This window comes from Pseudophryne corroboree, chromosome 6, assembly GCF_028390025.1.
Source record: "Pseudophryne corroboree isolate aPseCor3 chromosome 6, aPseCor3.hap2, whole genome shotgun sequence".
In the NCBI taxonomy this organism is placed as follows: Eukaryota; Metazoa; Chordata; class Amphibia; order Anura; family Myobatrachidae; genus Pseudophryne; species Pseudophryne corroboree.
In genome coordinates this window covers 248,221,333-248,236,054 of record NC_086449.1, presented here as the reverse complement: position 1 = coordinate 248,236,054, position 14,722 = coordinate 248,221,333, and the positions used below count along the sequence as shown (strand labels likewise).

Here is a 14,722-nt window from a genome sequence, read left to right as displayed (position 1 = left end):
CTCCTGTATTAAGTTGTGCAAAAGACAAACCAGGTTCCTGGTCTTCTGCCATAATGTATAGACAGGAAATAATAGTCACTAATGTCCTAATGTACCCGTGCTGTTGGGTGAAATCCTCTGAGTGAAACAATGAATGTAGATAGGGTGCCTTGCTAGGGAGAAGTCTCACTTGTCCCAAAACAGCAATCCAAATTAGCCGGCACTCCAAGGAGTCAATCCTTTACCTGCTCCGGTGCCCTCCCTCAGTCAGCAAGACCGTATATAGTAGGAAATCACGGCGGCACTCAGGAGACTTGTTTGCTAGTAGTAGCTTTTTATTGCCAAACGTGCATCCAACACATGTTTCGGGCTACAGCCCGTCGTCAGGGATGAGTGTACAATGTTTCAAACATGTCTTAAATACTCTCAAGGACATACACCCTGTGATAATAATTGTAAAATATGCTCACCTGTGAAGCCGCTGCTGGATCCAACCACCGCTATGCAATACCGCCCACGAGTCATGGCGGATGATGTCATCAGTCACTGCCTGCACATGGCGCTCACCTGTCCCATTCAACAGACGTACACAGTGTGTCACAGCCCACGGGCTGCCGCCGATGCGTTCCCTTGCCACTGACATTGGCCGTCTCGAGCGGGTGATGTCATCAGCAGCAGCCCACACCAGGAAGAGCAATACCGTAACCATAACAACTCTAGTAAATAAACAGAAATAGACCAAACAATATGTAAAAAACATACAACATATACCATAAGAAATACATTAAAAAACAGCACACGGGCAAGGACTATGTGTGCATCCCCAAGATACAATAAGAAATCAATTTGCACATGTACTTAATACACAGCCCATATAATCTAATTTTTATCGCTCATATGATCAAAAATATAAACCAAATCATGCAAGGACAGATCTGTTATATAAATGAACAGCAATATATAAAGCTTTATAAGAAACAGTGCAATACCAGAACCTCATTAAGTCCCTTGGGTGCAAGGGTATCCAATCTATATATCCACCTGCTTTCCAACTGGAGGAGCTTTTTACCTCTATTGCCCCCCTGATTAGAAGCAGGGACATGATCAATTAGTTTACAGCGAATGCTCGCTATACTGTGTGAAGCCTGCACACAGTGACGGGCAACAGGCTGTTCACTGTGTCCTGTTTCCAAAGCCGCTTGAATGGCGGATCTGTGATTGGCCATTCGCTCCCTAAACTGACATTCTGTCTTGCCCACGTAATATAGCCCACATGGGCAAGACAGAACGTAGATGACAAAACGAGATGTACACGTAAGGGGGAAATTAATGGTAAATTTCTTCCCTGATCTGGGGTGACTGATTGTATTACCCACTAAAAGGGATCTGCATGTTACACACCCAGCACAACGATAACTGCCCACCTTTCTGGTCAAAAAATGAGACACTGGTTTAGGTCTCATCAATTCAGTAACGTCTAGTTTTACCAAATGATCTTTTAGGTTCTTACCCCTAGTGTAGGCAGGCATCAACCGTGTGTTGTGCAAAGAAGGGAGATCTTTATCAGAACTAATAATAGGTCAAAGTTTCTTAATCTCTTTCATAGTTACATCACTGGAACTAGTGTACCTGTTTACCCATGGTATTTTCTTAATTGGTGACCCAATAGGGTCTTTGGATTTCAACAGATTTTCTCTAGGAATCAACTTTACCTTCTCTTTAATGTTACCAAGCATATGTCTATCATAGCCTCTGTCCACAAATTTTGAGACCATACTATCAAGAGCTTGATCAACCAACATAGGATCACTTGTTATACGTTTTGCTCTCAGCATTTGTGAATATGGTAGGCCATGTCGCAGTGGGATTAGAACAACTGGGTCCTCTCCCTGAGGGTGTATTACTTTGTAGTGCAGACGTAACCAGCCTGTATACCTGTATTCCCCACCATTTAGGTATTATGGCTGTAAGAAGTCTGTTAAGTGACAATCCGGTGTATCAGGGTCCACCTATAGATTTTTTTTATTGATCTGTTAACTTTGGTTCTCACTAGGAATTACTTTTACTTTAATGGTAAGTTTTACTTACAGAAGCTTGGTTGTGCGATGGGGTCCAATGTGGCCCCATTGTACGCCAATGCTTTTATGTGTTGGATTGAGCAACCACTTTTGTTACAACAACCACAGAGTGAGTTCGTCATCTTGTGTCTTAGATATATTGATGACTTACTGATTCTGTGGAGGGGAGAGCAGGAGTCATTGACCACGCTGTTGGATAATCACAATACATCTGACAGTGTGCTGAAGCTTACATATAAGATCAGCTCATCATGTATACAATTTTTGGATGTGAATATTGAACTGAGAGAAAATGGGTTGGTTACATCCCTTTACTGTAAGGCTACAGATAGAAACACACTTCTTAAACATGACAGCTTTCATCCCCTCCCACTGCGACATGGCCTACCATATTCACAAATGCTGAGAGCAAAACGTATAACAAGTGATCCTATGTTGGTTGATCAAGCTCTTGATAGTATGGTCTCAAAATTTGTGGACAGAGGCTATGATAGACATATGCTTGGTAACATTAAAGAGAAGGTAAAGTTGATTCCTAGAGAAAATCTGTTGAAATCCAAAGACCCTATTGGGTCACCAATTAAGAAAATACAATGGGTAACCAGGTACACTAGTTCCAGTGATGTAACTAGGAAAGAGATTAAGAAACTTTGGCCTATTATTAGTTCTGATAAAGATCTCCCTTCTTTGCACAACACACGGTTGATGCCTGCCTACACTAGGGGTAAGAACCTAAAAGATCATTTGGTAAAACTAGACGTTACTGAATTGATGAGACCTAAACCAGTGTCTCATTTTTTGACCAGAAAGGCGGGCAGTTATCGTTGTGCTGGGTGTGTAACATGCAGATCCCTTTTAGTGGGTAATACAATCAGTCACCCCAGATCAGGGAAGAAATTTACCATTAATTTCCCCCTTACGTGTACATCTCGTTTTGTCATCTACGTTCTGTCTTGCCCATGTGGGCTATATTACGTGGGCAAGACAGAATGTCAGTTTAGGGAGCGAATGGCCAATCACAGATCCGTCATTCGAGTGGCTTTGGTAACAGGACACAGTGAACAGCCTGTTGCCCGTCACTGTGTGCAGGCTTCACACAGTATAGCGAGCATTCGCTGTAAACTAATTGATCATGTCCCTGCTTCTAATCGGGGGGGGGGGGGGGGGGGCAATAGAGGTAAAAAGCTCCTCCAGTAGGAAAGCAGGTGGATATATAGATTGGATACCCTTGCACCCAAGGGACTTAATGAGGTTCTGGGATTGCACTGTTTCTTATAAAGCTTTATATATTGCTGTTAATTTATATAACAGATCTGTCCTTGCATGATTTGGTTTATATTTTTGATCATATGAGCGATAAAAATTAGATTATATGGGCTGTGTATTAAGTACATGTGCAAATTGATTTCTTATTGTATCTTGGGGATGCACACATAGTCCTTGCCCGTGTGCTGTTTTTTAATGTATTTCTTATGGTATATGTTGTATGTTTTTTACATATTGTTTGGTCTATTTCTGTTTATTTACTAGAGTTGTTATGGTTACGGTATTGCTCTTCCTGGTGTGGGCTGCTGCTGATGACATCACCCGCTCGAGACGGCCAATGTCAGTGGCAAGGGAACGCATCGGCGGCCGCCCGTGGGCTGTGACACACTGTGTACGTCTGTTGGATGGGACAGGTGAGCGCCATGTGCAGGCAGTGACTGATGACGTCACCCGCCATGACTCATGGGCGGTATTGCATAGCGGTGGTTGGATCCAGCAGCGGCTTCACAGGTGAGCATATTTCACAATTATTATCACAGGGTGTATGTCCTTGAGAGTATTTAAGACATGTTTGAAACATTGTACACTCATCCCTGACGACGGGCTGTAGCCCGAAACATGTGTTGGATGCACGTTTGGCAATAAAAAGCTACTACTAGCAAACAAGTCTCCTGAGTGCCGCCGTGATTTCCTACTACATACGGTCTTGCTTACTGAGGGAGGGCACCGGAGCAGGTAAAGGATTGACTCCTTGGAGTACCGGCTAATTTGGGTTGCTATATATATATATATATATATATATATCACCCACTGCATTTCTCACTCCAGGCCATCATTCAGCCCCTGTACCTCTTACATCCTCCATCCCCCTCACACCCTGGTCCTCTCATTCCCTGCTACACTCTCAGGGTCTGCTTCCCTCTAACCCCCTGCATTTCTCACTCCCTGCACCTCTCACTCTCTAAGGAAAAGTGGCTGTTGAGACCCAGGGAGGAGAACGATAGAGTGACCGATGGAGACTCTGGGTGCTGAAAGACTACCTCACCAGGACGAGAGACTGAGGAGCACAGCAGCATCAAGACGTAGAGGACGGATCCCAGTCACAGCTCCAGAAAACTCCTGGAAACGGGACCCTGACGAGCCGGTGCTGAGGGCGAGGAAAGGACCCCTTTCAACACCCAATTGTCCCTGGAACTGCCGGTCTGGAGAGGAGTTATTGGAGCGAAGACTGGGGACCGTGGAGAAGATCAAGCAGCGCAGAGGACGTGGAAGAAGTGGATACAGTAGCAGAGAATCCCCCTGACATTCCCTTCAAGCAACAGCCTACTCTGCAGTGGGGGAAGTGAAATGGCAGGCACCGCGGAAGACACCCCCAACCCGGTGGCAGGACCCCGAGGAAGACCGCATCAAGACAGGACATAGCTTTGGAGACCTTAATGGACAGTCTGCCTTCTCATTTCAGCAGTCATTCAGCAGTGCTTTCTCCTGCCCCACTTTGAACACTGCCTGATCCACGGGGCCCCACTGACCCTTGGGGCCCGGTATGGTTGTCCCCTTTGACCCCACCCCTGTCACTAGGCCTGGGTGCAGGAGTTCACACAGAATGAACCCTAATAGGACCACCATGAATTTGTTTGCAAATAGCGGGAAAAGTAGAAGTTGTAGTTTTGAAATAAAAAAAAATATATCTATCCACTGACTACTGCCTATTGGTTTAGGACCCGGGAGTCCTTCTGCGTATGCCGCGGGGGTGCTGGGAGGGATCTGATTGGATCCCTCTCAGGGACAATGCAAAAGGAAGGTCATATGCATCTTATGGCATTACCCACCAGGTCCAAGCTCCGGAATGTATTGCATTCCGGAACTTGGTACATATGGGAAGGCGGCCAAAATGCAGAAAACTGGATTTTCTGAGTTTTGGCCACATTTTCAGCTTTAGTACATCCCGCCCAGAAAGGTCAATGTTTATACTAACAACATGGAAGCTCTGTCCAGGTGCCAATTTGCTCACTTAGATGTACTCCTTCAAACAGGACCTAGAGACAAAGGGGTCTATTCATGTAGAAAATATTAAGAGGTCTATTTATCACCATCCGCATTTGATGATGCGGATGACAGGTGATAAACTCGACCAACCTCGACAGGTGATAAACTCGACTGTGATAATTGAGTACATTGCATGGATGTATCAATTATCGTATGCAGGGACAGAGCTTGCGGTCAAGCTCTGTTCCTGCGATGCCTCTTCACTGCATCATCAGAGCATTTTTCGTAAAAAATACCCCGATGGCCTGCTGCACATGCACCCCCACCTGTCGCAAAAGCGCCGCCGGGTTCCCGCCCCCCCCCCCCCTCCCCGTCGTCACTACCCCCTCCCCAGATAAAGCCCCCCTCCCCACAGATTCATACTTACCAGTTCCAGGAGCCGGTGTCTGCTGCTCCGGTGAGTGCTGCTGTGCTCCGGGTCCTTCTTTTGCGATGTGACACCCGGAGCTGTAAAGTGTGCTGTTGCTTTGCAGCATCACTTTACTGCACCAGGGTCACAGCGCAGCATATGGGGGACCCGGCACCCGGCAGCACTCACCGGAGCAGCGGACAGCGGCACCCTGGACTGGTATTTTTTTTTGGGGGGGGGGGTTACCATTTATTGGGTTTATTTACACTGTGATCAGCTTGTGTGTCTATCGGACACACATAGCTGATCAGTAGAGCCCGTTCCCCGCACAGCTTTCTCTGTCAGGGGGCGGAGAAAGCTGGGCAAAGGGTGCAGATCGCAGTGCTGCCCTGTGAATTCGCCAGCCCTGGCGAAATTATCACAGGGCACACTGGGGTATTTGTTTACATTTTCTTTTTAGTAAATTCGTCCACATCGCATATTCCATTGTAAGTATGGGGAATACGATGTGGGTTACTAAAAAAAATGACAATTAAAGGGTTTGGAGCAGTTTTTCATGAAAAAAACACCCCTTTTCACATTATTTTAGTAAAAATAATGTTAATAAATAGCTGACATCAGACACCCTTCCTGAAAACGCTTGGAAACGCCTGCGTTTTTCCGGACACTCCTGGAAAACAGTCAGTTACCACCCACAAACGGCTTCCTCCTCTCAATCACCTTGCAAACGCCCGTGCGATGGGATTTCTCGCACCATCCCGTTGCTGACCAGCGATGCCCTTTGTTGTTGTCTGACACACGTGCGCATTGCAGTGTACACGTATGCGCAGTTACTACCTGATCACCTGCTGTACGAAAACGCACAGCAGCGATCAGATCTGAATCACCCACCAGGCCCTTTATCACTCAGTTTTATTTAAAGACTGATCAATACGCAAAAAATACAAATAAAAAAAATAAAGGGACTTTTATTTTGTAAACTTTGACATTAACTGAGACTTTTAAAGCATCTATTGTAGTGTTTTAATCAAATGAATGGACAATTTAAAAAAAATAGGGAATTTTGAGATTTGCACCAGGGAATTTCGAGATTTCAGTGGAAACACTGGTTGTAGGCATTCCTCCTGTCCACTAGATGCTCCTCAATCCCTGGTACATGTCTCTGGCACCGGAGGCTGCTGTGATGCTGCTCTCATGTCCCTATCACTTTAAACAAAGAGATCAAGGACCTTGGCAGCAATCTATTAGCAAGCTACGGAAGGAGTGAGGGGCTGCTGCTGCTGCTATGGGGGCGGCGGTCATGCATCTGTAGCCGCATCCTGCAGCCAAAGCACAGGCACAGGAGCATCCTCCGGCTTGCAGGGGACCATGGATGGACTGTAGCAGATTATTTCGGGACTGTCAGGCTCCACCTGTGATCCTCCCCTCCCTCCAGCCGGGGATGTACAAATTCCAGGGACCCGGGTGGCTGCATTCATGCATATTTTATACGGTCATGTTTTCCAGCCTGGCATAGCAGGGCACTGACCCCTGGGCAGCAGTGGGGACGCGGTGTGCGCTGAGGGCTGGGCACCGGTCTATGGTTGCTGCTGTTATTACTGGGTGTATTTCCTGCTTTGGCTCGGTGCTCCCGGACAGAAATAAATCAGCTGTGGGTGTAATAGGACGCTGGGGGGAGCGCAGGGAAGCGGACTCCTCCTTGTGATCTGGCGGCCAGGTAATACAGCAGCCCCCTCCATAGCGGTGCACTGGGGAGGACAACAGCACCAGGGTGGGCATGTGGTCGGCGACTGGCACAGGGTTTCCATTTGCCTAAGGCCTGGTGTGTGGACTAGAAGTCAACAACGTGGAGAATTACAGGAGATCCAACTACTCCAGGACCAGGAGGGGTAATTATTGGGGTAAACACAGTCCTTTTCATATTTACTGGGTCATGCATGCAAATACCTGGCAAAGGGTTAATGTATTTCTGTGTACTACTCTTAGCTATTTAAAGTAGCATTTCACTAGTCATAATCTCAAGGAATAGGGTGTTAAACCTCTTAACTGCTGCTGAGCCATTATATCTGTACCAGGACTCCAGTATTGATGTGGCTCTGCAAATTGTCTCCACTAAAGGGACATTTAATTTGCAGTGTGCAGCTACCCTCCTCCATTTGTGATGGGAGATCTGTCTCTTGCAGTGTACCATGCAGGAGGCTTGTTTGTATACATAGCCAGGCAGTATAGCTAGATGAAATGCCATCTGGTAGATTAGTAGGCTCCTAAGGATTTACTGAACAGAGGTATGGGACTGCAGTAAATCTCTACAAGGTTGGTTGGGAATACTAACATCTGTGCCGGTGCTCTAGAACAGTACTACATCTTATTGTTGTTCATACTGTAGCCTGATCTCAAGAAATGAATCACCCCCTGTGTATTTAGCCAATTGATGTTTGTGACGTGATTCTCTGATTTTGTCACTTTAAGGGTTGAGGAAATCTGTTAATATTCCTTAAACAAGGTAGAGTGAAAAAGTAATTTTGCTGCATGATAGTAATTGGATCAAGTGCATGACTTTAGGGGGTGGAGACTTACGTCCATTGTGTTACTGCATATTGGTGGGTTTATTAAAAAACAAAGATTTATATAAAGTAATTTACAGCGTGGACACTTATTACATCAGTCTGAACCCTGTGAAAGTGCATTACAGAATGTGGATATGCAAAAAATAGTTCCTGGTTTGGCTGCATTGGAGAGGAGTTCTAGTCATACTGAATTAAACACAGAACAGTAGGTTTTAGTAAGAGGCAATGATGCCAATGTGCTGGAGCCCTGAGGCTTCATATACACAGTGTTTTATGTCTGTGCAGATTTCAGGCATATAGGGAAAATGGCCACAGTGTAGCACATATAATATGTGCTGGAATGCTCTATGGTCAGCTCTTTCTGTCTCTCCTTGTGTTTATGGTCCACTCAGTGCTTACTGTGACTATTGCTATGGTAGTGTACTGTGGAGGTCTTTCTCTTACTGATCAATGGTCTGTATTCCAAATCATGTTCCATTCACCACATGGTAGAATGTAAATTAGGCCCCCTGGAGCACATCATCCACTTTATAATACTATTAAAATAACCTTCTGCAGTTAAATAGATCATTTTGTTAAAGTAGAAACTCCAATCAGAAAGGAGCTTGTCCGCATAGGTTACCACCGCCAATTGTCCCCCTAGATTACCTCCGTCCAGTAGCAGTTCCATGAAGGTCCTACAATTAGGGCTCTGTCACTTACCTCACAAATAACCACTGATACTTCCACAGATGACACACTGCCTGACCCCAGCAGGGCATAAAGCTGTAGAGCCACAGATTAAAATGAAAATACGGATGCACTGAAGACCATTCCAGAGTGCCTGTTGACAGGTGCCATAGCTGTTCAGTCATGTTCCACCTTCAAAGAATTGTATCCACACACACCCCATGTGAACTCCCGTTGCTACCATCGGGGATGTTCATGTTTATATAAGGTCACTGCTTGGCTGGCCAGGCCAGTAAAAAAAGGGAATCTTATTAATATGGCTGAGTTAACAGACCACTACTGTATGCGGGCCTTTCTGGACATAAACATAGTAACCTCAACACCTAGAGGACACCGTCTAAAAATGATGGTGAAAGTTATACAGTATTATCATGAATGGACTACAGATGTGTTCACTTCCCCTTCATCGTTGCTGTGATGCATACTCACGTGCGCATGCATCGCGGCATCGACTACATGCCTCCGAGTGTGAACAGTCTCACCCCAGATCGCACAATGCATTTCCTGTGGATCGCGAGTGTGACTATATGCACATGCCCTCGTACATGCATGCTGGTCACGGCAAACCAGTCGCACACGCAAATAGTCGTGGGTGCAATGAATGGGGATGAGTATATCTTATTTACTTTATATATTTATCAAGGGACCCAGGCCATGCATTTTCTAATGGTTAGCCAAGCCCACTCTGGAGGCTGACCACACCCCTAAGCATGGGCCCCTACCATTGCATTCCTATCGTGGGTAGAGATGGGCAAGCCGAGTCACTGGTGTGTGTAGAGTCACGTGATTCATCTCAGTGGAGTGGCTCGACACAGTGTCTTGGGTCACAGTTCATCTTCAATGCATCGCACTGCAAAGGGACTCGGAGCAGAGACAAAGGGGCGGATCCTAATCCCAGGAGTCACTCAGGACTCATCAGGAGAGGAGAGCTGTCGCCCGGAGGAGAGACAAGGGGGCGGATCCTGAGCCCGGGAGTCACTCAGGACTCATCAGGAGAGGAGAGCTGTCGCCCGGGGGAGAGACAAGGGGCGGATCCTGAGCCCGGGAGTCACTCAGGACTCATCAGGAGAGGAGAACCATCGCCTGGAGGAGAGACAAGGGGGCGGATCCTGAGCTCGGGAGAAAGACATGTGGGCTGCACTGTGCTCTATGTGAGTGTATGTGAACTGGGGAAAGAGGCTGCTGCAGTGAGTATCATGCCTTGACACTTCAGCTTTTCCTGACTCGAATCATTCGAACATCTACAAGATTCAAGTCAGTGTGTTGAGACATTCACTCAGTAGCCATCTGTGGGTCATTCATACCCTGCCAGGGAATATGCTGCAACAAGTATAATTTCCACATTTTATACATCTTGGTTTGTTCAATGTTTTTATTTACTTTCATATATTTATTTATTTTAATTGAAAAATGAATGATGTTCAGAAACATTTCATAATATAATGAAGACTATTTTAGTCACCACTTTTACTAAATAAGCCATTTTATTATACTGTCTTGGGGTACTAGTCCTGTAACACTTATGTTCATACTGTGAAAGTCCTGCAATTGTTCATTTTTGTTAATAATTACTACCGGGCTTGCAGCAGATAACACTATGGGCCTAATACAGCAGTTGGGCAAAACCATGTGCACTACAGGGTGGGGGGGCTGACACAACATTTGCAGAGAGAGTTAGATTTGGGTGGGGTGTATTGAAACTGAAATCCAAATTGCAGTGTAAAAATAAAGCAGCCAGTATTTACCCTGCACAGAAACAAAATAATCCACCCCATGGCCGGCAACAGAAATCTCGGGGCCTCATATGTATGTGTGTGTGTGTGTGTGTGTGTGTGTGTGTGTGTGTGTGTGTGTATGTATGTATGTGTATGTGTGTGTGTATATATATATATATATATATATATATATATATATAAATCGCAACAGAATTTAATGCACTGTGTAATACTCTGTTAATAAATAACTAGATATATATATATATATATATATATATATATATAATTATATTTATACAAACAGGGCCGTCTTTACCATTAGGCAGCTGCCTAGGGCATCAGGATCTGGGGGCAGCCCTGAGTCTGCTTATCACAAAATGAAGACTAAATCTGAAGGATGCATCCTTGTTAAACTTAATGCAGATGGCAGCTGTTGAGCTTATATGAGCTTATACTGGTGTGTGGTTTGGGTGGGCAACAGGATGACTTTTTGTTTAGGGTTTTGAGAAACCTTACAACGGCCCTGTATACAAATATATATAAATATGTATAGCTCTCCTTCCTCCTCCACACACCCCACAGTCTGCCTCTCCTCAATGACTCCATGCTGCATTACCAGCTCCCCCACCCCATCCCAAAGCCCTGCATCCCCTCACCAATCCACTCTTACCCCGTGGAGAGACTCATCTGCGCTGCACTCCCCAGTATCCATACCTGAACACTGCAAGGCAGAAACCATGCAGGCCTCAAACCCCACCAGAAGAGGCCGGCGCAGGACACAGGAATCCTGGCCAGCGGAGCTGCTGCCATGTCCTGTAACTGCCTGCAACAGAGCTGGACTCGGAAGAGCGGGCACACACTCACGCAGCACAGTCACTGTGTGTGAGAAGTTCCGGTCACTCTAAGGCTGCAGCCACACCACCTACAGCTCGCTGCCCTATTTGGACAAGACGGCTCACATCCCTGCCGGGCACTAAGTGGCATATCCTTGGGCCCCTCTAATCCTTGGGTCCCGGTACAGGTGTCCCCTTTGACCCCCGCTGTCGCCGTCCCTGACCCACCCACATCTAACTCGCTGCCCCCCTTGCAGTGCACATGGTTTTACCCAACTGCTAACAAATTTTCTGCTGTGATCAACTCTGAATTACCCCCTATTTCCACAAGGTCTGTCGCTATAGAGTAGGGGTGGGTAACATGAGGGCCGCGGGCCGGATGCGGCCCGCAGACCGATCCCGCCTGGCCCGCTGTGCCCCATCAGAGTGCAATGACAAGCAGCCCGACAGGCTGAGCCTGCATTCACAGCAGTGGCGTGCGGTGAGGTCAGTGGCTGGTGAGGCACTACAGCCATAATGTACGCCGCATCCTGCCGATGACCCCTACCGCCTCCGAGCCAATGCCCGCTGCCACCGCCAATGGCTTACAAACTCGCCCACCATCAACTGACCCAGCCCTCCGACACTAATTTGCATCTCAGTCCGATGCCGCCAATGCCCGCTGCCTGCCTGCTCATCATACTTGTTGTATATTGTACATTTTTATAGAAAAAAAAAATAAAAATAGTGTTTGGGACTGGGAAGGGAGTGGGAGGAGGGCATGAATGCAATTTTTTTGTCCAGGGTTCCATTAACTTAATGGAGAAGGGTCTGAATGGGTTAAAAAAAATGTAAAAAAAAAAAAAATGCGTGAGGTCCCCCCTCCTAAGTATAACCAGCCTCGGGCTCTTTGAGCCGGTCCTGGTTGTTTAAATACTGGGGGAAAAATTGGACAGGGGTTCCCCGTATTTAGACAACCAGCACCGGGCTCTTAGTCCGGTCCTGGTTCCAAAAATACGGGGAACAAAAGATGTAGGGGTCCCCCGTATTTTTAAAACCAGCACCGGGCTCCACTAGCCAGGGACATAATGCCACAGCCGGGGGACACATTTATGTAGGTCCCTGCGGCCGTGGCATTACCCCCCCAACTAGTCACCCCTGGCCGGGGTTCCCTGGAGGAGTGGGGACCCCTTAATTCAAGGGGTCACCCCCCCTCCAGGCACCCAAGGGCCAGGGGTGAAGCCCGAGGCTGTCCCCAGCACCCCTGGGCGGTGGGTGCCGGGCTGATAGTCATGTGTGTAAAAAAAAGAATATTGTTTTTTGTTGTGGAACTACAAGGCCCAGCAAGCCTCCCCCGCTTGCTGGTACTTGGAGAACCTCAAGTACCAGCATGCGGGGAAATAACGGGCCCGCTTGTACCTGTAGTTCTACAACAACAAAAAATACCCAAATAAAAATACAACTCACACACTGTGAAAGTAAAAATTTATTAAAACACACTTACACACTCACACATACTTACCTGCATCTCACGCCGGTCACGTCCACTTGCCCAGTAGAATCCAATAGGGGTACCTGTAAAAATGAGAGACAGATTACTTACCTACATCCCACGCCTATCACGTCCACTTGTCCAGTAGAATCCAATAGGGTAGGGGTACCTGTAAAAATGAACATTATACTTACAAACTGAGAGAGAGAGAGAGTGAGGGCGGGATGTACTAAGCAGTAATATAGCGGTAAAACCTGTTACCGGCCCGATGTCTTTTCCCCGTATGTTCTATTAATCCTCAGCCTACTGCGCTGTCAGTTGCTTCTGCATCTCCTGTTACACGTGACTTCTTCGGCACGGTACCTGCTGTTATAGGTAGCCTATTGTTCCACCACGGGCACCGTATGTACGAACGTACAGGACCTGTCACCTCCAGGCATATGTGCCATCGTTTAATGATCGGCGGTGATGGGTCCCGTACATTCGTATATACGGTGCCCGCGGTGGACCAATAGGCTACCTATGAGAGCAGGTATCGTGCAGAAGTCACGTGTTACAGGTGCAAGTGACAGCGTGGCAGGCTGGGGGTTAATTAAATACGGGGAAAAGATATTGAGCTGGTAGGACACACCCACCCACCTACCTGCTGCTGGGTAGAGCCGCACGAGACCGACACACACACACACACACACACACACACACACACACACACTCACACACCCCTACCTGCTGCTGCACACACACACACACACCCCTACCTGCTGCTGCACACACACCCCCTCCCCCCTACCTGCTGTTGCTGGACCCCTTCCCCCCCCCCCCCCCCACACACACAACCACACACCTGCTGCTGCTGGACACACACACACAAACACACTACCTCTGCTGCTGCTGCTGGATGACCCCACCCCCCCACCCCTACCGGCTGCTGCTGGACACACACACAAACACTACCTCTGCTGCTGCTGGACACCCCCCCCCCCCCACACACACACACACACACACACCTGCTGCTGCTGGACACACACACACACACACACACACTACCTCTGCTGCTGCTGCTGGACGACCCCCCCCCCCCTACCTGCTGCTGCTGGACGCACACACACAACACACACAAACACTACCTCTGCTGCTGCTGGACACCCCTTCCCCCCCCACCCCCCACACACACACACACACACACACACCTGCTGCTGCTGGACACACACACACTACCTCTGCTGCTGCTGCTGCTGGACGACCCCCCCCCCCCCCCCCACGCCTCCCTACCTGCTGCTGCTGGACACACACACACACACACAACACACACACAAACAGTACCTCTGCTGCTGCTGGGGAGAGCCTCTCCGGTCAGCGGGAGGGTGGAGGAGGGGGAGAGCCGCACATCACAGCGCTTTGGTCAGCAGGAAGACGGAGGAGGTCGGGGGAGAGCCGCACTCCCGCCTACCCCCAGCGACACTCACCGCCGGGACCCGCCGCCTCCAGCGCCGCATGTGTGGGATTGGACAGCAGATCCAGCACTGGATCCGCTGTCCAATCACAGGTGCCTCGCTGACATGGGGGTGGTGTCCCTGTCAGCGAGGCACTTGTATAAGTGCCGCTTCCCCATCTGTTTTGAATGGGCTTTTACAGCCCAGTGCTTGGCCCCGCCCCCCGCTCAGTCCCGTTTCAATTCTGTATGAGAGG

At 47.9% G+C, this 14,722-nt stretch overlaps 1 protein-coding gene across 3 annotated transcripts in view; it reads left to right on the top strand.

Annotated features, from left to right (window-relative positions):
- The first annotated feature begins 6,933 nt into the window (after positions 1-6,933).
- The window catches only part of MAN2A2 (mannosidase alpha class 2A member 2), a 165,312-nt gene continuing 157,523 nt past the window's right edge, over positions 6,934-14,722 (top strand). Inside the window, exon 1 of one of the 3 annotated variants that reach the window (XM_063925859.1) lies at positions 6,934-7,619. The gene's annotated coding sequence lies outside the window, so the exon portion shown is untranslated. The remainder of the gene's footprint in view (positions 7,620-14,722) is intronic. The other 2 variants (XM_063925858.1, XM_063925857.1) reach the window with 2 other exon arrangements.